Consider the following 25,751-nt stretch of genomic DNA (forward strand, 5'->3'; position numbering starts at 1 on the left):
AGTGTGACGGTATTAGCAGGTAGGAGTTTGGGGAGGTTAATTGGGGTTAATTAGGCCTTGAGGACAGGGCTGTCACCGGCATTTGACTCTACTGGCATGCTGATCTTGGATAGCCAGACTCCAGAACCGTGAGACACAAATTTCTGTTGTTCAAGCCTTCCAGAATGTGGTATTTTCCTATGACGTCCTGAGCTAACATAACATATTCTCAGTTCTGTTTCTCTGGAGAACACTGATGAATACAGTCCCACTGGTGGGCAGCAAGTGACAGAACCTGGGGTGGCCCCTAGGCCTGGGGAGCAGCCTTCTCCACCTTGGCCCAGCGTGGGGTCTGCTGGTACAGTCCACCTCTTTTCTCACTCCAGCCAAGAGCCCTGTGGGAAAGGGCAGGCCAGAAGCAGCTTTGGGGGTCCTCCAAGAGGGCTGTGAGTGAGCTGAAGAGGAGGTGGGGAGGGGCCTGGATGCTGTGGGCATAACAAGAATAGTGTGTTTTGATGTTAATCAAATGCCTTGGCCTCCATTGTGTTTACAGTGAGGCAGGCAGGAAAGAAACTACACCACACCCATTTGTCAGAGGAGGAAACTGAGGCTCAGAGAGAGGAAAGTGAAAGTGAAGTCGCTCAGTCATATCTGACTCTTTGCGACCCCATGGACTATAGCCTACCAGGCTCCTCTCTCCATGGAATTTTCCAGGCAAGAGTACTGGAGTGAGTTGCCATATCCTTCTCCAGGGGATCTTCCCGACCCAGGGGTCGAACCCAGGTCTCCTGCATTGCAGGCAGACACTTTACCATCTGAGCCACCAGGGAAGCCCAGAGAGGGGAAAAGGCTCATTTAAGGTCACAGAGCAGAGTATACTGAAATCAGAATCAGAGCCAGGCCTCTGGGCTGGCACAGAGTAGGTACTGGCTCCATGAGTACACAGCTTTGCACAGTGGCAGAATCATAGCCAATGAGGTTTATTCAAAGCGTGATTATTGCTAATTGAAAACTTTATCTGATACACATGCACAGAGTAAATGCACAATGGACAAAAAAGCAATAAATAAATGTGCCTCACAGCTCAGGGCCTGACCACAGTAGGGTATCAGCAAATATGTATTGAAATCAGCAAAAGAGGCCTTGAAGCCTGGTCCATGATGTCACAATGTCCCCACTGACTTCCTCCATCACACACACATAGGAACATCTCTCTAGAACACTTACAAAGCTTTGAAGAGGTTCTGCTTTGTCGTGGTCAAATAGCCCTGCCCTGGGCACCAAGTCCCTCACTCAGAATGGACACTCCCAGGACCCCTGCCCACTCCTGGCAACACCTCACTCCCCTCCACCCTCTAATCATCCCCCTGCAACACACACAGCTCTGGCTAGAAACACCAGGACTCTCCCCTTCTCCTCACAGCCACACTAGGGAACCTTCTCAACTTCCCACTGCCGTTTCAGAAAATGCTGATCCTTGTCAGCTGTATTAATGAATCATAGCCCAGGAGGCGCCAACCTTCCTAAAAATATCTGAGAACCCTCAGTGCAGAGAGAGTCTATGAAGGCGGGTGCGCCCTGATGGAGCCACCCTGCCTGTTCCTGTCCCCTGGCCACCCCTCACACCCACCTCTCCCCACAGCCCCATCCCCACCTGCTCTGAGCTCCCAAACCCTGAATGGGTGGGTGCAGAGTCAAGTATCTCTGAGAGCCCTCTGGCATTATAGATGAGGAAATTGAGGCTCAGGAGTAGGAAGGGCCAGAGACCCCCTGGTTCCTGGTGAGGGGGTTCTTTGCAGATGCTGCGTCTGTGTCGGCAGCCAGCCAACGGAAGGCAGGAAGGAGGCTTTCTGTCCAGAGCTCTGGCTGAGCTGGGCTGGCCCTGAACGAGCCCTGGTCTGATGGGAACCACAGCCACCCACCCCATAGATACAATAAAAAGCTCCTTCAGGTAGAAGCAGTTTCCCAGGGACAGGAGAGCTAGAGGGGAGGTCACACAGGGTGCCCAGGCCGTGGTGGAGATGCCCTCTTACAGCAGATTTATGCTTTTCAAGCAGGGAGACTGGGAATGACCCCGAAGGTGGACAGCATCTTCATTTGGAGAGGAAGCTCCATAAAGAAGTGAGTCCAGTCCTTTGAAATTCCTGCACAGGAGCCTTCCTGGTGCTCACTCCCACCCCCACCCATCGTAGAATCCTCTGGGTCTCCCCGACCACCACAGCCTCGTTTTCTCCAAGGGTGGTCGCAGCAGCACCTGGGAGCCTGTTGAAGGCAGACCCTCAGGTCCCAAGCCAGATCAGCTGGATCAGATCCCCCCCCTTGGAGTGTGAGAAGCACTGGCCTGTGAACCACCTAGCATCCGGTCACATCCCGAGGTAATGTCTGTGATTAGTTGCACATGAACAATATTAGTTAGCTGCTGGGAGGGAGACAGGGAGGACTGGAATAGAAGAGGAAAGATGACTGAGATAGCAAATCCATGTGAAAAGTGGAAACCGCTAGGACTTCCCTGGTGGTTCAGTGGCTAAGACTCTGGGCTCCCAGTGTTGGAGTTCCGGGTTCGGTCCCTGTTCAGGGAACTAAATCCCACACATCGCAACTAAGACCCAGTGCAGCTAAGTAAATAAACAGATTAAAAAACAAAAGTGGAGATTGCTGTTTAGCTCCTTTGGAGGAACGATGTTCATGGAATGACTGAATCTGGGAAAATAAAGGATGAGAGACTTTTGCCCTTCCTAAGGCCAGAGCTCCTCTGCAGTCTCCCTAGGGGCTGCTTTCCAATCCCAGCCTGAGCTCCTACCATGATGGGGAGCTCACCAACTCTTAGGCAGGCCATTGCGGGGTGGACATGGAGCCGACTTGCCTCCACGGCACCAGCTGGCCTGCTCTCCAGCCCTTGGGCCCCTCCGGGCTGTCAGTAACTAGGTCTGTCCCTCCTTTGATCCTCGACGCCCTACCACCTTCTTCTCTTGTTCCAGAAATAGTCTTTCTATTTGTGTGTGGAGAGTCACTTTATGGTCTCTTTTCACTGAGTGCAGAGGTGTTGAGGAGACCTCTATCCAGGCAGAACTTCTGCTGTAAGGATTCGCTGAGGTGGCCTCACTTCACCCCGACACTGGCCATCAGACGAGGGAGGGGCAGCAGGCAGGATTGGTGGAGTCAGGGGCCCAGGGCAATGTCGACTCCAAGGGCCTTTCTAAGCCGCAGACACTCTGGTACTGCTTTGCGAGGACATAGGTGCTCAGAACGCTGAGTGGTTGCCGAACATCACCCCTTCTACTGGCAGGGCCATAGGAGCCTCAGGGCGCCGGAGGAGGCAGTTCCAAGGAGCCTGGTGGGGGACAGCAGGTGTGCACATCGCGGGGGCCCACCACTTTGGCTCCTCCCTGCTTCTCCATGGGGCTCCAGCCTGGCACCCTGCTCTCAGCCACCTTCTAGGCTGAGTTCATCCTCCGCCCCTGACCAGCATCGAGGCCTAGTATCTCATCAAGTGATGCTCTTGTAAGGATCCAAGCTACAAACTGGGGGTCACCATCAGTTCTAGCCCCTTCCTGCCTCTCTCTCCTCTCCTTGGTGTCTCTCACGGATTTCTGTGAATCCTGGAATTCTGGTGGCAGTGAAACTGCTGGTACAGAGCCCAGGGATATTGTTCTGGTCCTACCTTGTCGGTGACTCACTTTGGGACCTCAGAAATGTTCGGATCCCTCCCTGAACCTTTGCCCCATCTATAATGACAACCTCTACACACAGCGGTCCCCAACCTTTCTGTCACCAGGGACCAGTTTCGTGGAAGACAAGTTTTTCACGGACGAGAGGTGGGGAGGGATGGTTTCGCGATGGTTCAAGCGCATCGCATTTATTGTGCAACTTATTTCTAATCTAATGCCACTGCTGATAGGATAGGGGGGTACCAGTCTGTGGTCCAGAGACTGGGGCCCCCTGCTATACAGGCCCTCAGAGCTGGGTTACTCTGGACCTGTGTTGACAAACGGAAGTCACTAGGCATGTTTGGCTATTTATATTTACGTTGATGAGAATTAAATAGAATAAAAAATTCAGCTCCTCAATCCCATAAGCCACGTTTCAAACGCTCAGTCATCACCAGTGGTGGTTCTATTGGACAGTGTAGGTCTAGAATGTCTCCGTCATCACAGAAAGTTCTCACGGACAGCGCTGTTCCACCTTTGCGTGAATTGGAATGATTCTGGGAATCACCTGGGCTCTGGTTACAGTGCAAAGTCTGACTCAGGCGGTGGTGGGACAGGCTCTATGCCGCTCACAAGCTCCCCAGTGCTGCCGCTGCTGCTGTTGCTGCTCTGAGGCTGTGAGCCGTACTTGGAGGAGCAGAGATCTAAAGTGCTCAGCCTGGATGTGGGGCCAGCACCACTTGGCAGCATCTTAGTATTACAGAATCTTGGGCCCCGCCCCAGCTGAATCAGGAGCTCCGGGGTTGGGGGCGGGGTGGGGTGGGGAGGTGTCGGGCCCAGGAATCTGCATTTTCACAGGCCGTCCAGGAGGCTCACATGCACATTTGAGTCTGAGACTCCTGAGTCCATCTGGGTTTCCACAAAATAGTTGCTGTAGTTCCTTATCACTTCTGTCCTGGAAGCACGTCAAACTTGCTACCCCATGCAAAGACGGGGAGCCTTGGGTCACTTGCTCACTGGGGGCTCAGGAGGAGATGAACAGCAGCAGCAGGCCCAGCCTCAGACTGTGGCCTTGTCCTGAGCTCACTTGGCAACTGGATTCCAGGTAGCCGTCCACTCCCACATCTTCCCACCAGCAGATCCAGTGTTCCCTGTGGGAAGATACAGAGGTACAGTGTCTGGTCAGTGACAGGCACTCACTTCTGAGCCTGCACGCCAGGCAGAGGGCAGGCCGTTCCCCGGACCTGGGTCTCCTAGAGGCCTAAGACAGTGAGGCCCAGGGCAGAGCCAGCTGCCCGCTCAGTGTCAGCTGAGACCAGGGATTAAAGCAGGGGCAGGGCCACGCCCAGCTCAGGATTCCAAACCTAGCAGCCTGCAAATACTGCCTGCGTGCCCACTTGTGGCCCACCACTCTGTGGAGTCCTCCCCTGGCCTGCAGCCTGCTTTCACCCCCAACATGACAGCTCCTCCACCGGACTGACCAGACATTTCCAAGGCCACTACTTCTTGCCACTCCTGTCTACTCGCCATGTTTGGGGGGTGCTCCGAGCACCCTGGCCCCTCCCCCAAATTACTGATCTTGACCAAGTGGGCCTCCCTGCCACATACCACAGCTTGAACTATGGGTGCCTAGCAGACTCCGTCTGGGGCTTGATCCTGGTAGATATTGCAGCCTGAGACACACCTGGAAAGGGCAACCGTGAGCACCTGTCCCCTTCCCCAGGGCACCCACCATGCCCCATTGGACCCCAACCCACCCACCCCCAGCACAGGGGCACGTCTAATACCAGCGGGGGTTGTCCCACTGGAAGATGAATGTGGAACTTCAGAGCCAGCTCCACCTCCATGGAGCAGGACCTTCTGGGGACAAGGCATGCCCACCAAGCAGGCCAGGACAGGAAGCGCTTTGTCACTCACTCCTCTCAGGATATAAAGGGAGAAGTGCAGCCAGAGAGAGCCAGAGACCTGCTGGAGGCCTCATGCCATGAGCTTTGCAGAGTCAGGGCTTTTGGCCTGAGGCGCCCTCTGCCCCGCAGGCCAAGGCTTCTGCAGAAATACCCGGGCCGGCAGTCTGTGATGGAGGTTCTGAGTTGGCTCCTTCGCCGGCAGTACCACTGGGGGTAGTGGTTCTGAGAACTATCTTATTAATGAAGAAAGTGTAACTCGTTGAGGTCAGGCAGCTAGCAAATGCTTCTGTTGACCCTCCAGGAACCACCCCCCAGGGCTGCACATGGCCCGTTTTTTCCCAGGACACGGGCCCTTGGCATCTCCCAGCCCACGCTCAGCAGCTCTGCCCCGTGCTGCCACTGACCGGAGCGCCCTCCTCCGGGTGGCCAGAGTCATGCTCCCAGGGGTTGAGCTGCAGCTGTTTCCCTCTGACGGTCATGTGCCCCCTCTCTCTCTGTGGTCCCTCCCCCTCTGTGGTCCCCCGCTCCCCCAGCGCCTGTGCAGGGCTCTCAGAGTCACAGACGCTGCCCTGGCCAACCTCCTTGCCTGAACCCCCTCCTCCCTCTCCCAGCCTCTGAACTGCCCACGTGGGCCAGGGCAGGAGAGCCCCCAGCTCTCTGAGTCTCTGTCCCTGCTGCCCAAGAGCTCTCTGAGTCATGAGGAGCCCCCCGACCGCAGCCCTTGGTCCAGGAAGGGGAGATGGTTGGACCCCCCAAGGACACCTGCACCAGGTATGGGCACTTCGCCCAGGTCTCTCTTTCCTCCTCCGGGGGCAGGGGCGGGGGTGTCTCCTCACTGCCCATCCACCCCATGAGCCCTCAAGGATAGGGACTGAGTTTCTCCTGCTCTGTCCCCACTCTTGGAATCTCCTGACTCTGTGGAATTCACATTTGTTGGGTGTTTGGCTGTGCCAGAAACCATCCAGGCACCGTCACATAGATTCACTTCATCCTTTCAATGACACTGTCTGATGAGTGTTATTGGGTTTCCCCAGTGGCTCAGCTGGTAAAGAACCTGCCTGCCAATGCAGGAGATGCAAGAGATGTGGGTTTGATTCCTAGGTCAGGAAGATCCCCTGGAGAAGGAAATGGCAACCCACTCCAGTGTTCTTGCCTGGAAAATTGCATGGGCAGAGGCACCTGGAGGGCTATAATCTAGGGGGTTGCAGAGAGTCAAAAACGACTGAGGAGGCAGACACATGATACAGGTGAGTGTTGTTAGCCCATTTACAGATGACAAAACTAAGATTTGGAGAGCTAACATCACTGGGAGAAGGCCACCACCTTAGTAAGTGCCAACACTAGGATTCAGACCAATGTGTGCCATCCCCGGGTTCAAGTTCTCTCCACAAGCCTAGCTGCTGTCCACACAAGCTGCAGTTTCAGGGACCTGTGAAGGAAGGCCTATCAGGGGCCGCATGCCTGCAGAGGGACAGGAGGGTTCCAGGCCCAGGGATCTCTCCCCCACCCCCCACCTTCATTCACCCCAGCTGGTCCATCGGGCCAGACAGTGGGGCCTGAGGATGTCAGGCAGTGCTGGCAGCCAAACAAGGGGTCGCAGTCAGTCAGACACTTCCTCACTGCACAAAGCCCCACTTCCCTCCAGACAGAGGACCCCAAAGAATGCTTGGAATGTCGTTGGGGCCAGACAGCCTCCTGCAGATGCCGAGAGGCTGGCTTTGTGCTCCGTTTGCCAGGGCGACTGACCCCAAGTTAGAAAGGTCACTCCCTGACCTGTGACCCTGCCCTCTCACCTCGCAGCAGGGGGTGGTGGTGGAGAGAGGGAGGGGTGAGCTGGGCCTCCCTCCAGTGGCTCTTCCACACCAGTGGGATGGCGTCCAAGTTTGCAGCAGCTTCAGGAAAGAGGCCCAGGAGGCCTCCTCCAAGAGGCCTTCTTGGCTGCTCTAAAGCTTACTTAGCCCACAGTCTAGCCTCAGACTTGAAGACCCCAGGGTCCCCCTTGCACAGGCACAGGCAGAGCTGGGCCAGTGGCTGGGAAACAGTGGGCCTTCGCTATGGTCAGTGGAGTCAGGAGGCAGGTGGTCAGCAGTGGCATGGTTGGCGGGGTTCTTGGTAGGCTTGGAGTCAGGGCCCAGCCTAGGGCAGCCGAATGAGTAGACAAGAGAAGGAGGGAAGAGGGGACCATGTCCACCCAACCCCAAAATCCAGAGAAACATTTTCAACTTGCCTGTGACTCACTCTTTCTCAGCAGAAAACTGTTTTTTCCTTCGAAATCACAGACTTCCACCTTCAGACAATAACGTGTTCTCAGGAAGTTACATGTGTTGTTTTTCTGTGTAGGCTGCTGGGGATAGTGTTTTTTTTTACAAACGGTTTACTGTAATAAGGCCTGGGAGCCACGCTTCCCCTCAGATCAGGCTGACCTCTAAATAAGGTGATCAGATTGGGCAACTAAAAATGCAGGACACCCAGGTAAATCAGAAGAACAATAAATCATTGTTTTAATCTAAGTACATCTCACACAATAGTTGGGATAGGATTACACTTAAAAAAATAAAATTTTTATTTATCTGAAGTGTGGATTTAACGTGTATTTTGTTGGGGTACCCTGTCCTCAAGTTCATGGACCACAGGCCACTTCTGGTTACCAGCCCCAGGGGCTTCTGAGGTCCCTCCTCACTCCCCTGACCCTAGAAAGGGTCCCTGTCTCCTGATCACTGACCCTGCTCTGCCTGTGTCCCTGGAAAGGGGCACTGGGCCCTCAAGTCACAGGCCAGACTGTGACTCAGCTTTAGAGCAGCCAAGAAGCCATACCCCATGCAGGCCTTAAGCCTTCTTCCGCATCTGCCCCTCCTTCCATCGAATTCCTAGAAAGACTGACAGGTGGAGGGAGGTCTCCCTCTCTGAGGTCAGGACCCTCAACCTGATCTTGGAGGAGCTCTCACCAGGTCACAACACCTGCTCTGGGCTTTCTGACCTCAACCTGAGGGGAGGCAACCTGAAGGTTGGCCCTTTACAAGAGTGCCTGCCCTGGACCCCCCCACCCTGGATCCATCCCTCACCCACCTTCCCTGGCCACCAACTCCTCCAGGTATTTGACACTCCAGGACCTGACCTCTCACCCCAGTTCCTGCAGTATGTGAAGGGGGAGTTTTCTCCTTTCTTTCCTGGCTGAGACACCTGGAGTCCTGCTTCCATTTTAAAGCATTACATCATGACCCTTGAGAAATGTATTTTTTCCAACTTTATGGGTCCCTAGGGGCTTCCCTGGTGGCTCAGACAGTAAAGAATCTGCCTACAATGTGGGGGACCTGGGTTTGACCCCTGAATTGGGAAGATCCCCTGGAAGAGGGCATGGCAGCCTACTCCAGCACTGTTGTCTGGAGAATCCCCATGGACAGAGGAGCCTGGTAGGCTACAGTCCATGGGGTCGCACAGAGCTGGACATGCCTGAGCAACTAAGCATAGCACAGCATAGCACCGGGGCTTCCCGGGTGGTGTAGTGCTAAAGAATCCACCTGCAATGCAGGAGGGGCAGGTTCGGTCCCTGGGCCGGGAAGATGCTCTGGAGAAGGAAATGGCAACCCACTTCAGTGTTCTTGCCTGGGTAATCCCATGGACAGAGGAGCCTGGCAGGCTATGGCCCATGGGGTCAAAAAGAGTCAGACACAACTTATCGACTAAACAGCAACAACAACGTGGAGCCCTAGAGCAGGTGAGACATGCTTCTTCCATCCACCATTTCTGAAAGATCCCACGCTAGGCTCACTAATTGAGAAGCATTCCCAAGGCACCTACTCTCAGCCTGGCCCAGCTCTGTCTGGATAGGTGAAAACGCAGAGAAGATCCACTGATCCTCAGGAGCTTGGGATGGTGGGAGAGAGATGGGTACATGTCTCATCACCTTGCAGTGTTTCTAGGCTCGTGGAGAGTGGGGTGTGGGGACTGCTCAGGCTGAGAGACCCCGGGCAGGCTTCTCAGAGGAGGCAGTGCTGAACTGAGTCCCAAGAGTGGGAAGATTCTACTGGAAAGAAGAGAAATGAAGTTTCAGAAAGACGAGCAGATGGACAAAAGCCTAGAGGCTTGGAAGCCATGTGGCTCTTTGAGCTGGAGAGATTCATGGAAAGTCAGGCCAGGGAGGGCAGTAGAGCATGCGATGCAAGGCCTCTGGTGCCAGCTGGGGCTTGGATTTCATCCAACAGAGACCCAGGAGGGGGGAATTCCAGGTGAGGCCAGAGTACACCGGTGCTCACAGGAGCAGGGAGGCCACTGGGGAAGATCCGGATTCCGTCTCCTTCTCCCCTTCTGCAGCCCAGCCTGCATGTGGCAGGAGCTCCATGTCTGCTAAGTCAACACGGATCAGGCCAGACGGGAATCTCTGGCCCTTAGCAAAGAAAGAGATGAAAAACTAAGGCCTGACTCAAGGTAGCTGTTCCTCAGCCCTTCACACCACTGGACACCCCTTCCTCAGGCTGTTCCCCCTGGTCTCAGGCCTTCCCTTCCCCCTGCTCCCTCCGTGTTTGTCCACCTCTGGGCCTGGTCCCCCGCCCCTCTTGGAGCCCCGGATCACCCTGCACTTCCAGACTCCGGGAGCCTGAGGTCTGCGCAGCGGCCTGGCTCCAGTTCGCCTCTTTTCCTGCCGAGCACTCCCCACATTGTTCGCCTTTGTGCCCTTTTTCCTGTGCCTGAGCGATTCCAACTTTATTGCCCTGGTTCTCTCCAGGGGTCATTCCGCCGAACTGAAACTGGCGCCACGGACTGGAAAAAACAGAGTCCCTCGAACCCCTAGGACCTCCTCCTGGTGGAGAAGACAGGCCAGCAGAGACCCTCACGCCCTGCTTCCTCCCCTCCCGGCCCTCGTCCTGGCCCACCAGGACGCTACAGTCCTGCCCTGGGTCCATGTTGACCACAGCTTCCTGAGGGAGTTTTTCTTGGAAGCCAGTCTGCACGGTGGGGGTGGGGGTGGAATGAGGGGGACTGAGGCCTGCCAGTGCCACTCCCTGGGGTGCTGGGACTGATCACTGAGTCCCAGGGTCCCATCTGCTCGGCTTCTCCTCAGGCAGGCCAGAGCAGCTGAGAGCAGGATCCCAGGTCCCAGCGTGCCTGCCCTGTGACCTCATCTTACCAGCAAGGAATCAGGGCTCAGAGGGGTTATGCCATCTCCTGAAGTCACAGAGCTGATAAGAGCCAGGCCTGGGACTCGGGACTTCCGGTTTCACACCAGTGCCCTTTCCTCTGTCTGCCAGTTGGTCCTGAGCCAGTTTCTTGAACCTGGGACACACGGGCCCCGGGGGGAAAGGCCTGGGAAGCCTGGCTCAGGCCTGGCTCTGTGACCAGCTTATTATGTGGTTCCCATCAGGCCCTTTCCCAGGTCAGCGACCTCCTTCCAGCTCAGCACTCCAAGGTTTCCCGGTTGGGGCCACTTTCTTCTGATAAGTCTCTCTTTGACCAAACTCTAGTCAGGTTCTTCTGGACTCCCCTCTAAACTAGGTCCTGGCTTTTGGGCTTCCGTGTTCACCCAATTTTAGTAAGAGTCTTGTTAAGTCAGTTTAGCCAGCATCTACCTGTCATCCTCAATGTCTGATCACCCTCAACATCTGACGGGGTTCCTCATCTCCCGACAGCCCACAGCTGGTGTGTGGTCACCCAGATCTGCCTCCAACAAGCATCCGGTTAGGTAGGTTTAGCCAGAACCCCATTACCCCTGATACTTCCTCTTAGGAATTTTCTATCCTCTGACACCCCTTGCTTCTTAGCTATCAATTCCTGCTTTTCCTTATATTGGCAGTCGAGCTCAATCTCTCTCTCCTATCACAAAACCCCACCTCAGTGACAGTCCCCTGAGTAAAGTCTGCCTTGAAATGTGCGTGCATGCCAAGTTGCTTCAGTTGTGTTCGACTCTGTGTGACTCTATGGACTATAACCTGCCAGGCTCCTCTGTCTACAGATTTCTCCAGGCAAGAATACTGGGGTGGGCTGCCACGCCCTCCTCCAGTGGATCTTCCTGACCCAGGGGTCGAACCAAAGTCTCCTGCATTGGCAGAAAGGTTCTTTACCACTAGCACCACCTGGGAAGCCCAAAGTCTGCCTTATCATTCTTGAACAAGTGTTGCAATAATTGATTCTTTAACACCTCTGTTGCCATCAAAACCCCCTCCCACGGCTCCCTGCCATCCCTGACTCATGCCATGAGGCTACATAAACTCCTGATTCGGTTCTTGGTGTAGCCCTAAGAGTTTGAAATTATCTCCCCAACCCTCTTCCATCACAGGCCTGTAATTTATAACTCTTAAGTTTGTTACAAAGAGAGACAGTATGAAGTTAAGGGGAAAAAAATTAAGGACCTTGTCTTCTCCCCACCCTGAGTTCTGATTTTGATTCTGTCACTTTGCAGCTGTGAGATCTGGGTCAGGTCACTAAAGCTTTTGGACCCTCAGTGTCCTTGTCTGTAAAATGGTCAACATTCTTGAGGATTAAATGAAACAATGAGGATAAGTACCTGGAGCATAGAAGATTCTCAATAAATGGCACAAATTATTATATCCTTCACAAGTTCTCTCCCTCCCAATTCCAGTGGGGAAACTAGAGCCCCAGGATCAGCTCCCAGGCTGCCCCACTCAGAGGACATGGGCCTTGCCCAGGAGTCTGTGGACAGGCACAGGTAGCCACTGCTCTGAGACGGTAGCCTTGCCCCCTGCACTTCTAACTGCTCCCTGCCATGGCCAAGAAGAAATATGTGCCTATGCAACCAGCCTGTCTCTCAGCATATCCATGACCCCCCAACCCTCAGGGCCAGGACCCACTAGTAGCCAACCTAGCATAAGGAACATGATAGGCAAAATATGTTCCCCCAAAGATATCACGTCCTAGAACCTGGATCACCATAGAGGGTTGAACAGTATCTCAAAAAGATGTATTCAAGCCCTAACCCCTGGTACCTGGGAATGTGACCTTATATGGAAATCATTTCTTTGCAGATGTAGTTAAGGATCTCAAGATGAGATCGTCCTGGATGTAGGGTCGGAAGAGGAAATGGCAACACACTCTAGTATTCTTGCCTGGGAAATCCCATGGATAGGGACCTGGTGAGCTACAGTCCATGGGGTCACAAAGAGTTGGACACGCCTGAGACACTGAACACTCACGCCCACACGTAGGGTGGGCCCAAGTCCAAGGACTGGTGTCAAAAGAAAAAGGAGGAATTTTAACACGCACAGGGAAGAAGGCCATGTGAAAACGGGCAGAGATTAGAGAGATGCTTCCACAAGCCAAGGAACACCAGGAGCCACAGAAGCTGGAAGAGGCAAGGAGGGGGTCTCCTCTAGAACCTCAGGAGGGAGTATGGCCTGGTTGACACCTTGACATTGGACTTCTGGCCTTGAACTGCAGGAGAATAAATTTCTATTAACTTTAGCTACCAAGTGTCTGGTAATTTGTTGTGGCAGCCCTAGGAAGCTAATGCAGTTACCTTGTTTGGAAAGAAGGTCTGGTAGGTGGGATGGAGTCAAGGATCTTGAGGTGGAGAGATGACTCTGGATTACCCGTACAGGCCCTCAACACAGTTGCATGTAGGTGGGAGACGGAGGGAGGCCTGACACAGAGGAGGAGAAGGTGATGTGAAGACGGAGCAGAGAGAGATTTGAGGATGACTGACCTGGAAGACTTGAGTGACACAGCTGCCACCAGAAGCGGGGAAAGGAATAGATTCTCCCCCAGAGCGTCCAGAGAATGAAGGAGCCTGATGGCCAGCTTAATATCCAGTGAAACTGAGACTTCTGGTCCTCAGAACTCTGAGAGAGTAAATTTCTATTGTTTTTTAATATACATTTGTTATTTTATTTTATTTGCTGCATCATTTGGGATCTTAGTTCCCTGACCAGGGATGGAATCCGTGCCCCTGCAGTGGTGGCAAGGAACTGTAACCAATAGACCACCAGGGAAGTTCCAAATTTCTATTGTTTTAAACCATCCAGTTTGTGGTAATTGGTTCAGTTGCTCAGTCTTGTCCAACTCTTTGCAGCCCCATGGATGGTTTTCCGCCAGGCTCCTCTGTCCATGGGGTTCTCCAGGCAAGAGTACTGGAGTAGGTAGCCATTCCCTTCTCCAGGGGATCTTCCGCACCCAGGGATTGAACCCGTGTCTCCTGCACTGGCAGGTGGATTCTTTACCACTGAGCCACCTGGGAAGACCTCGTGATGGGTTAGAGTGAGCATAAGAAACCAATACTGAGTAGCACAACAGAGGCCCCATGGGGTCCCTCTCCTCGGGGCCTTGTCCCATTCAGGCCTGTCTCACAGGGAACAGCAACTCCTTTTCCTTTCTCTAATCCCTCACCTCCCAAGCCCCAAACAGAAGACAGCCCCACCCCCAAAGCCTCCCTCCCAGGGGACTGAATTCCTAGTGTTTATAGGTGAACATGCAAATCCCTCTCTCCAACCCCAGTTCCTAAAGTTTAGTAGGAAACTGGGAGGTCAGGCCCCTCATTCCTGAGCTGGGGCTACGATATGTGGGAAGGGGTAGTCTGCCAGCTTAGACACTTGCAAGAGAGGAAACCCTGCCTCAGGTGTGGCCAGCCTCTGCCCCTGGGCTTCTGCCGGCCCAGGTGCAGCAGGAGCCAGGCCCAGGGGTCCCGAGAAGGAGAGTCCCAGGGTGTCCAGGATCCTGTCTGGTCTTCCCTGGGGGAAGGACCAACCTCATTCTTCCCACAGAAAAACTCTCCTCTTCAGCCTTGGGACTCACCATCCCCACCCAAGCTGCCTTGGGTCTCTCTAGGCGGTGTGCTTTGTAATTGATCTTCTCAATTGGTGCACTGGTGTATGCGTGCTCAGTCATGTCTGACTCTTTGCGACCCCCTGGACAGTCGCCCGCTAGTCTCCACTGTCCATGCAATTTCCCAGGCAAGAATACTGAGGTGGGTGGTCATTTCTTTCTCCAGGGAATCTTCCTGATCCAGGGATCGAAATCACATCTCCTGTATTGCTAGGTGGATTCTTCACCACGGCGCCACCAGGGAAGCCAGGGTGACCTCAAACCCCAGGATCATTCATTCATTTTAATCCTGAAACCCACATCACTCAGAAAGTTTTGAATTGCCATTTTATAGACTGGAAACCTAAGGTTCAGAGGATCCTCCAAAAGGACTAGGTCCAGGTAGACCAGAATTTCTAAAGGAAATACCACCTTCTGGGGCCTTGCCCCTGGAGGCTCAACCAGTTCAACAACTCCATGTCAAGTCCTAAGAAGCTAATGGGTTTCCCCTTCCTATTCTGTTCTTGGCTTGAGTAATTTTCCCTTTTCTGGTCTGCAAGGAACAAAAACAAGTAATTTTCTTATAAAAATAATAAAGAACAAAATCCAGATTCCAGAGAGCCTCCAGTTAGAGCCAGTAAATTCAGGCTTCTCAGGGGACCCAGTGCTCCCGCCTGGGTCAGCACAAGCCAAGCCAAGGTTCTGGCTGCTGCATGTCTGCCTGGCTCATGGCTGAGTTTTCCAGGAGATGAAATGCGAGCAGAAAGACCAAGGCCAGAAATCAAAGCATGTTAGACATTTGATGCTCTTTTGAATGCCATGGAGAATGCAAAGCCAGTTCCCTCCTGTGTGTGTTGCCCTCAAAAGTCCAGAGAAATACCATGTTCACAGCAGGAAAAACAATTGCACTGATGAATTGTGCTTCTGCTTATGCCTCAGTTCTCCAGACTTCAGCATGCCTTCCAGCAAGACCACCTGACAGATGGAAGTGCGGTCACACATAGTTCCTCCATGCAAACTGCAAGGCTTGTGAAACTCCAGCAAGTCTGTTAGAATCCCATTTCCTAAATGGCCATAATCAAAGAACAAGCTCTTAGTTTTCTAGCAGTGAGCTTTGGGAATAGATGAGTATGCAAAAATCACAATTTATGAGTTCAGCCAGATTTTTCTTTTTCTGCTAAAAATATCAGTCTGCTTAAAGCTTACAGTGTTGGAAAAGATAGAACCCACTGCTAATTATCTATGAACAGTTCATCTTTTGCTATCTTCTTCTCCCTAACCCTGCACAGGTCCCTAGGCTGGGTGAGTTGGGCTGAGTTGGCCTTGGAGATGAAGTATGAGAGGTTTCATTCCCAGGGTACCAGCAGGAAGATACATGAGTACTGCCCAGCTGAGAAATGTCTGGCTACTTAGAGGGAGCATGGCCAACCTGGGTTCATGGAGGATGATGGCCTGGCCAGCTCCCTTCAGCTGGCTCTTGCCTTCACGTAGTGGTACTTGAGGACAGGTAGTGTCTGGCAGGGCGGGCCTCCTGGTCACCTCACAAAAGAATCTCCTTCCTAATTCAGTGTATTCCACACTGGGAAGCTCAAGGGAATCAGGCAAGACCCTTTAGTCAGTGCTGTCCCTGTTCCCCACAAGGCGGATTGGAAAGAAGCTGGGAGATTGGTTCAAGTCCCAGTTCCAGTGTTTACTAACCCTGGTGAAGTCACGGGGCCCCTTGGAATCTTGATCCCCTCATCTCTGAAAGGGGATGTTCGGCTCAAGCTGGCCTTGCTTGGGTTTTGGCCAGAGTTAAATGAGAATGTGGAGGGGTTGGTGGTTGTTATTACTGGCATAAAATCTCCCAGCTCATTAATGTGGAAAACGTAAACGTCTACATGCCTAAGGACAAAGGCCCCGCCGGCCCTTTCCGCATTCCCTCCCCACCCCCATATTGTTGGGAGTTTGTTTTGGTTTTTCTGGAACTTCCAGAACAATGAGTTCTGGGGGTTGGTTCTGCAGCTATTCACACTCCCAGGGGATGCTTTTATGGAGCTGAGGCCACATTCCAAGGATAAGGGGTCTGCAGGGATGTTTACTTAGCTCAGTCCTGCAGCCTGGAGAGGCTGTGCTGGGGGTAGGAAGCCCAGAGACACTCCCGTGTCAGCCCCACAGCTGCGGGCCCAAGTCCAGAGCCTCGTGGGCCAATCTGATCCATCAGCTGGCTGAAAGGCAGAAACGCCAAGAAGTCACCCCTCTCTTCCTCCTCTGGCTCTAACATCCGGGATGCTGTTTGGCTTCCACACACAGGCTCCCAGCTCCTTAGCCACACTCTGCTCCCACCTCAAAGTTCCCCAAAGGTTGTGAGAACCTATTTCAGCATCCCTGGAGGCCCCATGCCAGCGCCAGGTGAGGAGCGGTGCACGGGGGAAAAAACCAAGGTGTACCTCCTCCCTCTTCTGCTCTTCAGATCTGAGCTTCCAGATACCTGTTTGATTTTGTTCACAGTCCTGGAGCCCGAAGGCCCTTGTTCTTCCACATGGAGCCTTGGTCTGTGACTCCTCTGTATCCTGAATACCACCTCCTCCCTCAAGCCCACCCCACTCAGGGTGCACAGGAGCAGCTGAGGATTTAATTTAAGGTACGAGTGGCTCTCAGGCCCCTGATACCCAGGCCCAAGGAGAGGCTGCTCTGATAGATAACTGTTTCCAAAAAGGCATGCCCAAGGATTCTTGAGGAGCTGCTTGGGAGGGGACGGAAACCCATCCTTTCCCATCTTCTTTCTGGCCAGGCTTCTCTCCCACCATCTTTGCTCATGTTTTTCCTTCCACCGGACTCTGCTGGTTCCTCACCTCTTCTTCTGTCTCAGAGAACCAGCCAGAGCCTCACCTCCTTCAGGAAGACCTCCCAATGCAGACCCTCCTGCTGCTGGAATCACACACAGGCATCCCACTTTCCATGCTTCACATGGGACCTCCCTGAGCCCCAGGCCTGTTTCTAGAGACTCTGATACTTCTCAAGTGTATCTTCTCAAGATAAGAAGTCTTATCATAAGACTTCTCAAGTCTTTATGACCTTGTCTCTAAAGTGGGGATACAACTTTGTAGTGTTTTCAAGTGCCCGGAGCATAATGGGCACCAACAATTATTGCCTTTCCCAGATATTCTGCAGGAGAGGGAGGCTTGAACAGTGTCCTCAATGAGAGCCCAGTTCAGTTCAGTTCAGTTTAGTCGCTCAGTCATGTCCAACTTTTTGCGAACATGAACTGCAGCACTCCAGGCCTCCCTGTCCATCACCAACTCTCGGAGTCCACCCAAACCCATATCCATTGAGTCGGTGATGCCATCCAACCATCTCATCCTCTGTTGTCCCCTTCTCCTCCTGCCCTCAATCCCTCCCAGCATCAGGGTCTTTTCAAATGAGTCAACTCTTCACATCAGGTGGCCTAAGTATTGGAGTTTCAGCTTCAACATCAGTCCTTCCAATGAACACCCAGGACTGATCTCCTTTAGGATGGACTTGTTGGGTCTCCTTGCAGTCCAAGGGACTCTCAAGAGTCTTCTCCAACACCACAGTTCAAAAGCATCAATTCTTCGGCACTCAGCTTTCTTTAAAGTCCAACCCTCACATTCATACATGACTACTGGAAAAACCATAGCCTTGACTAGATGGACCTTTGTTGACAAAGTAATGTCTCTGCTTTTTAATATGCTGTCTAGGTTGGTCACAACTTTCCTTCCAAGTAAGCGTCTTTTAATTTCATGGCTGCAGTCACCATCTGCAGTGATTTTGGAGCCCAGAAAAATAGTCAGCTACTGTTTCCACTGTTTCCCCATCTATTTGCCATGAAGTGATGGGACTGGATGCCATGATGTTAGTTTTCTGAATGTTGAGCTTTAAGCCAACTTTTTCGCTCTCCTCTTTCACTTTCATCAAGAGGCTCTCTAGTTCTTCTTCACTCTCTGCCATAAGGGTGGTGTGAGCCCAGGGCACACGTCATAATCCAGGCAGTTTCTATCCTACACTTGAATGGAAACTGGCCCCGTCACCGAGTCTATAGTTTCTCCGACCTTTCCTGACTTTCAGGAAGCAGAACTTGTCACCAGTAGGACAATGCAGGCTGAAGTTTCTGTTTCTGTTCTGTGTAAAACAGCTGCTCTCTAACCGAAAAAACACCCGGTCACATCCTTTTGTCCAGTGGAAAACATAGCCTGGGGTCGGAATTTCCACCAATGAATCTTTTCCCCTCAGGATGTAGAGAACGGGTGACTCCTGGGAATTCCCTACACCGATTTGTTCGGGGTCCACAGTCTCTCGACACCCTCTTTGGCCTGAAGCTCTGTCTCCAGATCTGGACGGTCCTGAGGAAGACCAGGCCTGGACTCATACATCATGCAAGTGTCCCCAAAGGTCCCAGACCTGTGCAACACCAATGCCAGAGAATGCTACACCCAGAGTCCATGTCCAGCCAGGCTGTGGTCAGTCTGACTGTGGAGGCCTGTTTAGACAAACAAGAGTGCTGCCTACGGGAGGTGCTCATAGTGACATGAGTTAGCCCATGGCCCTAAAGACCCTAAGGAAACCCATAAGAGTACAAACAAGGGAAAAATCATGGAGGCTATGTTGACCAGAGAGGGTAACATGGGGGTGGTTGAGAGCTGAGCCAGGCTGTGGAGGTGGCAGAGATTCAGAGGGCCAAGCAGGAGGGGAGGAGAGAACATCGGACAGGCGGAAAGTCAGCTGAGGAGGCCCAGATGTGGGAATGAGCTGGGAGCGGCTTGGGGCCACACAGAGGCTCAGCGCGAGGGAGTCAGGGAGGCCAGATGGGCAAAATGGGACTGCAAGTGGCCGGCAGGGGCTAGGAGGGGGTCTGGGGCTGCTTCTGAAGGTGGAGTGGCGTCTGGGAAAAAGTTGGGCTTGGGGACTGCTGTCCTGACTGTTCATGGGGCCGGCTGACAGGGAGGCTGCAGGGAGGTGGGGTCTCCTGAGCAGAGAGGGCATAATCCCACAAATCGCAGGTGGGATGAAGCAGGTTTGCTGACAGACTCCAAGGGGACTGAGCTGGGCTGAGAAGCCACTGGGGCCCAACAGGAACAGGGATTTCAGAAAGGGGAGCACGTCTGGTACAGGAGAGGGTGTTAGCCCGGTGTGAGACCCCTGAGGTCATCGCACGTATTCCTCCCCCGAATGCTTGGCCAATCGAGGGTGTCACAAAGTGCCCACTGCCAACCCAGGTGAGAGGCCCTGCGGTCATCCACAATCATTCTGGAGCACACACTTGGTGCCAAGAGCTGTGATAAGTATTAGAGAAAGAACAAAAGCAGCATTCCTTTAGAGTTGTTGTACACTCAGCTTTTGGAAGGAAAGAGCCGGTGAGGGTGATAAAGCCTTGGGCCTCCACTGGGACATGGGTGGCTAAGGATAAGGCCTCTGGGGAAATGAAGAATTGGGGACACTGTAAATTGATGTTTTTTTAAATATTGGTTCAATATGTGTGTAGGGGGGAGGGGTTGAGGGCTGAGTGGGAGGAAGGAAGAAAGGAAGCAGAGCACTCGGAGAGACCAGAGGCCTGAGGAATCTCCCCCTGCCATCTGCCAGGGCCAAGCATGATTCACGGGGGCTTCTGCAAGCGTCTTGTCCAAGGCTTGCTTCGAACCACAGGCAGGGCTCACCCTAAGAGAAGTTCTCATCCGTGCAGTCTTCTCATCTCCTTGCATATTTCCTGTAACATATCAGCAATTTTACTATTATTATTGTTTGGTCATGCCACACAACTTATGGGATCTTAGTTCCCTGACTGGGGATTGAACCCAGGTGCTCGGCAGTGAAAGTGCGGAGTCCTAACCTCTGGACCACCGGGGAATTCCCCTATCAGTGGTTTTAATACAGTACCTGCAGACAGAGGAGGCCTGGGGAGGAAGGCTCTTCAGGCTGAAGGAGGGCCCCCCTGGAAGTGTCAGGGTGCCTCTCCATGGCAGGTGGGTAGATGGAGAGGTAGAGACGGGCGGGAGATGGAGGTTGACTAAGGCCTGTATGGAGCCTGGTTTCAGACCCTCCTTTTTGACCTTAGAGCATGCAAGCAGAAGAGGGCAGTGAGATGGGTATTGTCAAAGCGACAGTCCCCAGCACTGGGGCTGAAGAGGGTGTAACACAGGCCAGTGACATTCATGCTGAACATGTCAGAACCACCAACAGGGCCTCTCTCCTCAAACCTCTCCAGTGTGACTCTTCAGCTCCCCTCACGAGGTGGGTGTTTTTGTGGCCGGAGGCGATCATCAGTTTGAAGAGCCATGGTAACGTGTCCAGTTTCTCATGATGACCCACCAGGCAGGGAGCCTCTGACCCGGAACAGTCAGGGCCGTGTCACTTCCCCTCAGGTAACCTGCTGGCCCCCGGCCAGGGGCACGGGAAGCAGGCCCAGGTGCAGTGCTGCCGCGTCGGGGACGGCAGGGCAGGGCCGAGGCGGAGGCGGCCCGCTGAGAAACGCGCCTGCTGCCCAGGGCCTATGGCCCCATCTGTGGGCCCCTCAGCGGCTCTGGGGCTGTCCCCAGAGGCAGGACGGGGGCAGAGCGGCCTCCGTCTCCGTGGTTCCTGGGCTCCGCACACCTCTCCCCTGGGCTCTGCAGGCCTGGACTTCCCATCCCCACAGCGTTTCTCTCCGGGCTGGGCTCTGAGCAATCGCTCACCATGGTAACCAACCAGATGTGGAACCCGCAATGACATCATTCTTGGGCTTTGGACCGGCTGGGGCGGTTCTTTCCCTGGAGCCTCTGGCAGGTGCCACCCACCACCTGCACCTGGAGAGAAGAGGTGAGTGTCCCAGGGAACCCGCTGAGGCCCTGAGCCTCTGGAAAGTGAACCAGAAGAGGAACCCAACCAGAATATCAAGCCTCTTCAAGGTTGTGAGGAAATGAAGGTTAGAAAGGATACCATATCTCTGAGGGCGGCCATGAGCTAGGTGGCTGGGCCAGGTAAACTCAGGTGTGCCCTCTATAGCCTACAGGCTGTACCACCATCCCCACCTGAGAAGGTGGGGCTCCATCCCCTCTGAGGAGGAATCAGAGGCTCACAAAGGTAGAGTAACTCTCTCCAGGCCACACAGTCAGTGGGCGTGTGAATGTGTGACCCTGGAGCCAGGCTTTCTACCAACTAGTGGGGTGTACTTTAAACAACAACGTCAAAGTTCCAATCACTGAAATGGCCTCTCAGTCTCGCATGGCTTTTTGTTTTGGAAATCTCTGTCGAATCCAGCCAAGTGGAAAGTCCGGGCCTTGTTCCCTCGCAGGCTAAGCCAGGTTTGGTGACCACCCCAGCTCGGGGCTTCCTGCCGGGCCCAGGTCAGCCATAACTGGGATGTTCCTAACGCATCTGTCTGGACCTTATCTCGAGTCCAGGAAACCCTACAGGACACAGCTGAGTCCGGGCGGCCCCAAACATGTGCCGTGTCAGACAGAACCGAGCGGGGCTTTCCCTGGACCCTGTGCGCACAGGGGGCTGGCTGGGCTCCCTCAGCTCAGCACCCACCCCCACCTCAGGAACCCCTCAAGGCCGCGGACCTGGGCTCAGGGCCATTAGTGGGCGGCCAGCTTCCAGGGACTGTCCAGCGACAGGGCTTCCCCAGAATGTGATCTTCCTCGATGACATCATCTGCCGTCTCAGGCGGGCCCAGGGCTCCTCTGGAACAACAAAGCTGGCGCAGGACGCATCCCCCGTGACTCATCGGTGGGCCACCCCCCCAGGGGGCTTCCGGCCCTCAGGAGAAACCAGACACACAGGGCCATTGTTTGCCTCGGAAGCACCCCCACTGGCCCTGCAGTCTCAATGGGGTCGTTTATGTTTTCTCCCTGCTTCTCTGGGCTGCCTGGGTCCCCGCAACAGGAGAAAATTCTGTATCTAGTCACCCACCCACCATCCCATTAAAATGCTCTTGTTACAGGACTGGGGCCAGGCCTGGGAAGCAGACCTCCTGTCTATCCTTTCTGGCTTAACCAAAGCAAGTAGAAAGGGTGTGGACCAAGCAGGAGAGACAGCTACAGATCTGTTTCTATTCTAATCTCTCCAGATGCTCATCTAGGGCAGAAACACCCTGATTCCACACCTACCTGGAATGTGGCCCAGGCTCGGGGGTATAGACCTGAAGGGCTGGGGGAGGAGGTTCAGGGTATGGTGGCCTGAGCTGGGCAGAGCCGGGGAATAAGGGGACTGGGGGTGGTGGTGCTAAGCAGCTGCCCCTGGGTTTGCACCCAGCTCCAGGCTCTTACAAACCCCAAGTGGAAAAAAGCAGATTTTTCTCGGATTTCTTTTCTGAGAGGAATTGAGGGATATAAAAGATAATTCACAGGAAGGGAAACCCAAATGACTAAGAAGTTCACAAAGAGGTTGGTTGTCAGAGAAATGCAAATTAAAACAGTGAGGTGCGGTTTTACACCCGGGAGATTGGTGAAAACCACCAGGACAGAGACTGTCAAGTGCTGAGGGTATGGAGAAGAGGGAGCTCTTGGTGGGACTGAGCCCCAGCCGGGTGAGTGGTGGGTTTTTATTGAAAATCATTATGCAGATTCAATACGCAGAGACCTTGCTAATGGGAACCCTGCCCCTGCTGAGTTCAGTCAAAGTGTACAACCAGACCCCAGGATGCCACTGCGAGGGCCCATCCCCAGGGAAGTGTCCCCCACATGCACCCACGGCCACACTCTTCCTCTCTGTGCAGGCTTGCTTCAGCGGAACCTGAAAACCAGGCCCCAGGGAGAGTCTTCACCCCAGCCCAGCCCAGAGCTGGCTCACTGTCCAGCTGCCAATTCTGGCCCAATGGGGGCTTGAAATCAGGACTCTGACCCTCAAAAAGGCAAGACACTCCCTTTCTGTGCTCCAGTTTGATATCCTAACCTGCCTATCAGTATTAGTTTTCTATGGTTGTATAAAAATATCAGCACAGACTCAGCAACTTGAAACCACACTTCTTTATCATTTCATCTCAGGGGTCTGGGCGTGGCTTAGCTGGATCCTTTGCTCAGAGTCTCATAAGACTATAATGTTGTGAGAGCTGGGCAGTGCTCTCATATGGAGGCTCAACAGGGGAAGGATCTGTTTCTGAGTTCATGCACTTGCTGGCCGTTGTGGGATGGGGGCCCAGCTCTCTTACAGACAGTCAGCTGGGGGCCAACCTCTGATCACAGCAGCTGCTGGTGGTTCCTTGCCAGGGAATCCTGCTCAACACAGTCACTTACTCCATCTAGTTGAGTAGCACAGGAAGGATCCAGCCCCTCTTTTAAGGGCTTTCGTCTGATTAGCCAGTGAAAGTCACTCAGTCGTGTCTGACTTTTTGTGACCCCATGGACTATACAGTCCATGGAATTCTCCAGGCCAGAATACTGGAGAGGGTAGACGTTCCCTCTTCAGGGGATCTTCCCAATCCGGGGATCAAACCCAGCTCTCCCGCATTGCAGGTGGATTCTTTACCAGCTGAGCCACAAGGGAAGCCAGGCCCACAGAGAATAATCTCTGCTTTGGTCCGTCTAGTCAAGGCTATGGTTTTTCCAGTAGCCATGTATGGATGTGAGAGTTGGACTACAAAGAAAGCTGAGTGCCGAAGAATTGATGCTTTTGAACTGTGGTGTTGGAGAAGACTCTTGAGAGTCCCTTGGACTGCAAGGAGACCCAACAAGTCCATCCTAAAGGAGATCAGTCCTGGGTGTTCATTGGAAGGACTGATGTTGAAGCTGAAACTCCAATACTTTGGCCACCTGATGCGAAGAGTTGACTCATTTGAAAAGACCCTGATGCTGGGAAAGATTGAGGGAAGGAGGAGAAGGGGACGACAGAGGATGAGGTGGTTGGATGGCATCACTGACTCAAAGGACATGGGTTTGGGTGGACTCTGAGAGTTGGTGATGGACAGGGAGGACAGGAGTGCTGTGGTTCATGGGGTCTCAAAGAGTCAGACAGGACTGAATGACTGAACTGATTGACTGATTAACTCAAATTAATCTGATAGGATCTAATGACCCTTGCAAAAATCCCTTCACCTTTGCTATATTTTGTGGTTTTTCCAGTAGTCATGTATGGATGTGAGAGCTAGACCATAAGGAAGGCTGAGCGCCAAAGAATTGATGCTTTCGAATTTTGGTGCTAGAGAAGACTCTTGAGAGCTCCTTGGACAGCAAGAAGATCAAACCAGTCAATCCTAAAGGAAATCAACCCCAAATACTCATTGGAAGGACTGATGCTAAGCTGAAACTTCAATACTTTGGCCACTTGATGTGAAGAGCTGATTCTTTGGAAAAGACCCTAATGCTGGGAAAGATTGTGGGCAGGAGGAGAAGGGGGCAACAGAGGATGAGATGGTTGGGTGGCATCAGTGACTCAATGGACACGAATTTGAGCAAACTCCAGGAGATGGTGAAGGGCAGAGAAGCCTGGTGTGCTGCAGTCTGTGGCGTTGAGAAGAGTTGGCCATGATTTAGCAACTGAACAATGAACAACAGTTTGGTGGACAAACCTATGGTGAGCCCCATGGTTCCCCGCCCTGTGTTCAGGCCACAATTCCCTGCCCTTGGGTGAGGGTGGGTCCTGTGACTCGCTTCTACATCATAGAATATGGCAAAGGTGAAGGGATTTTGCAGATGTCATTATGACCCTGAATCAACTGAATCTGAGTTAATCAAAGCAGAGGTCACCACACAGAATGCCAAACTGGCAGACTGCCTTCTTGAAGGGAGAAGCCTCGGGCAGCACAGAGCAGCCTGAGAGACACAGCCTTTCCAGGTGGGTCAAGGAGGGCCCAAACCTTCAGAGGGAGGGCCCAGAGGGATGGTGGCTGGGGAGAGGTCTGGCCTCTCAGGCAGCTTAAATAAGTGAGATGGGGTGTGGGCCACAGGTAAGGATGTTCTCTTCGGATACCCTGAGATGGTCCCTAAATTTCTTCACTTTCAGCTGAGAGGGCCCCAGAGTTGGGCCCCTCTCCCCTTCACATGTAGATGTGAAGATGTACCTCTTACATCGTAGCTTCTTTTTCTGTTCCTGCCATCTTTGCCATCAGGGGATCCCCACCCACTGTTCTACTCAGCTTTCACAGGCACCGAGGAGGTCAGTTAAGGGGGGTTAGGAGGGCACTGTGTGTCCCCACAGAGGGACAGTGGGAGGATTGTCACTGGGCAGACGTGACCTCAGTCTGCCCGACTCAGCTCTTTCTGCCCCAGGGATGAACTCTGTCCAACAGAAACAAGCCCCCACCATGCAGGGCCCCTCCTCCCACCGCTGGGTCCAGACCAGGCAGAGATCCCCTCTCCAGGGTCACAATCACCAGCACCTCTGCCCTGGCCTGGGAGCTGGTGCTTCCGGCTTCTGTGCCTTCCTGCAAGACCAGGCACAAGGAGCTAGGGGCCTGCGCAGGGCGTGAGCCCTGAATCTGATCCTGCCCTTCTCATCCACCCACCTCCTTGTCCAGTTCTTGAGAACCTCCGCTTGCCCTGCTTCTGCACCCTGACTA

The 25,751-nt window shown here is 53.4% G+C and overlaps 1 pseudogene; it reads left to right on the plus strand.

The window, feature by feature from the left end:
• Positions 1 to 923: 923 nt before the first annotated feature.
• On the plus strand, positions 924 to 1,006 carry LOC136165570 (U4 spliceosomal RNA; annotated as a pseudogene).
• Positions 1,007 to 25,751: the final 24,745 nt, after the last annotated feature.

Source organism: Muntiacus reevesi, chromosome 3 (genome assembly GCF_963930625.1).
Source record: "Muntiacus reevesi chromosome 3, mMunRee1.1, whole genome shotgun sequence".
Classification (NCBI taxonomy): domain Eukaryota; kingdom Metazoa; phylum Chordata; class Mammalia; order Artiodactyla; family Cervidae; genus Muntiacus; species Muntiacus reevesi.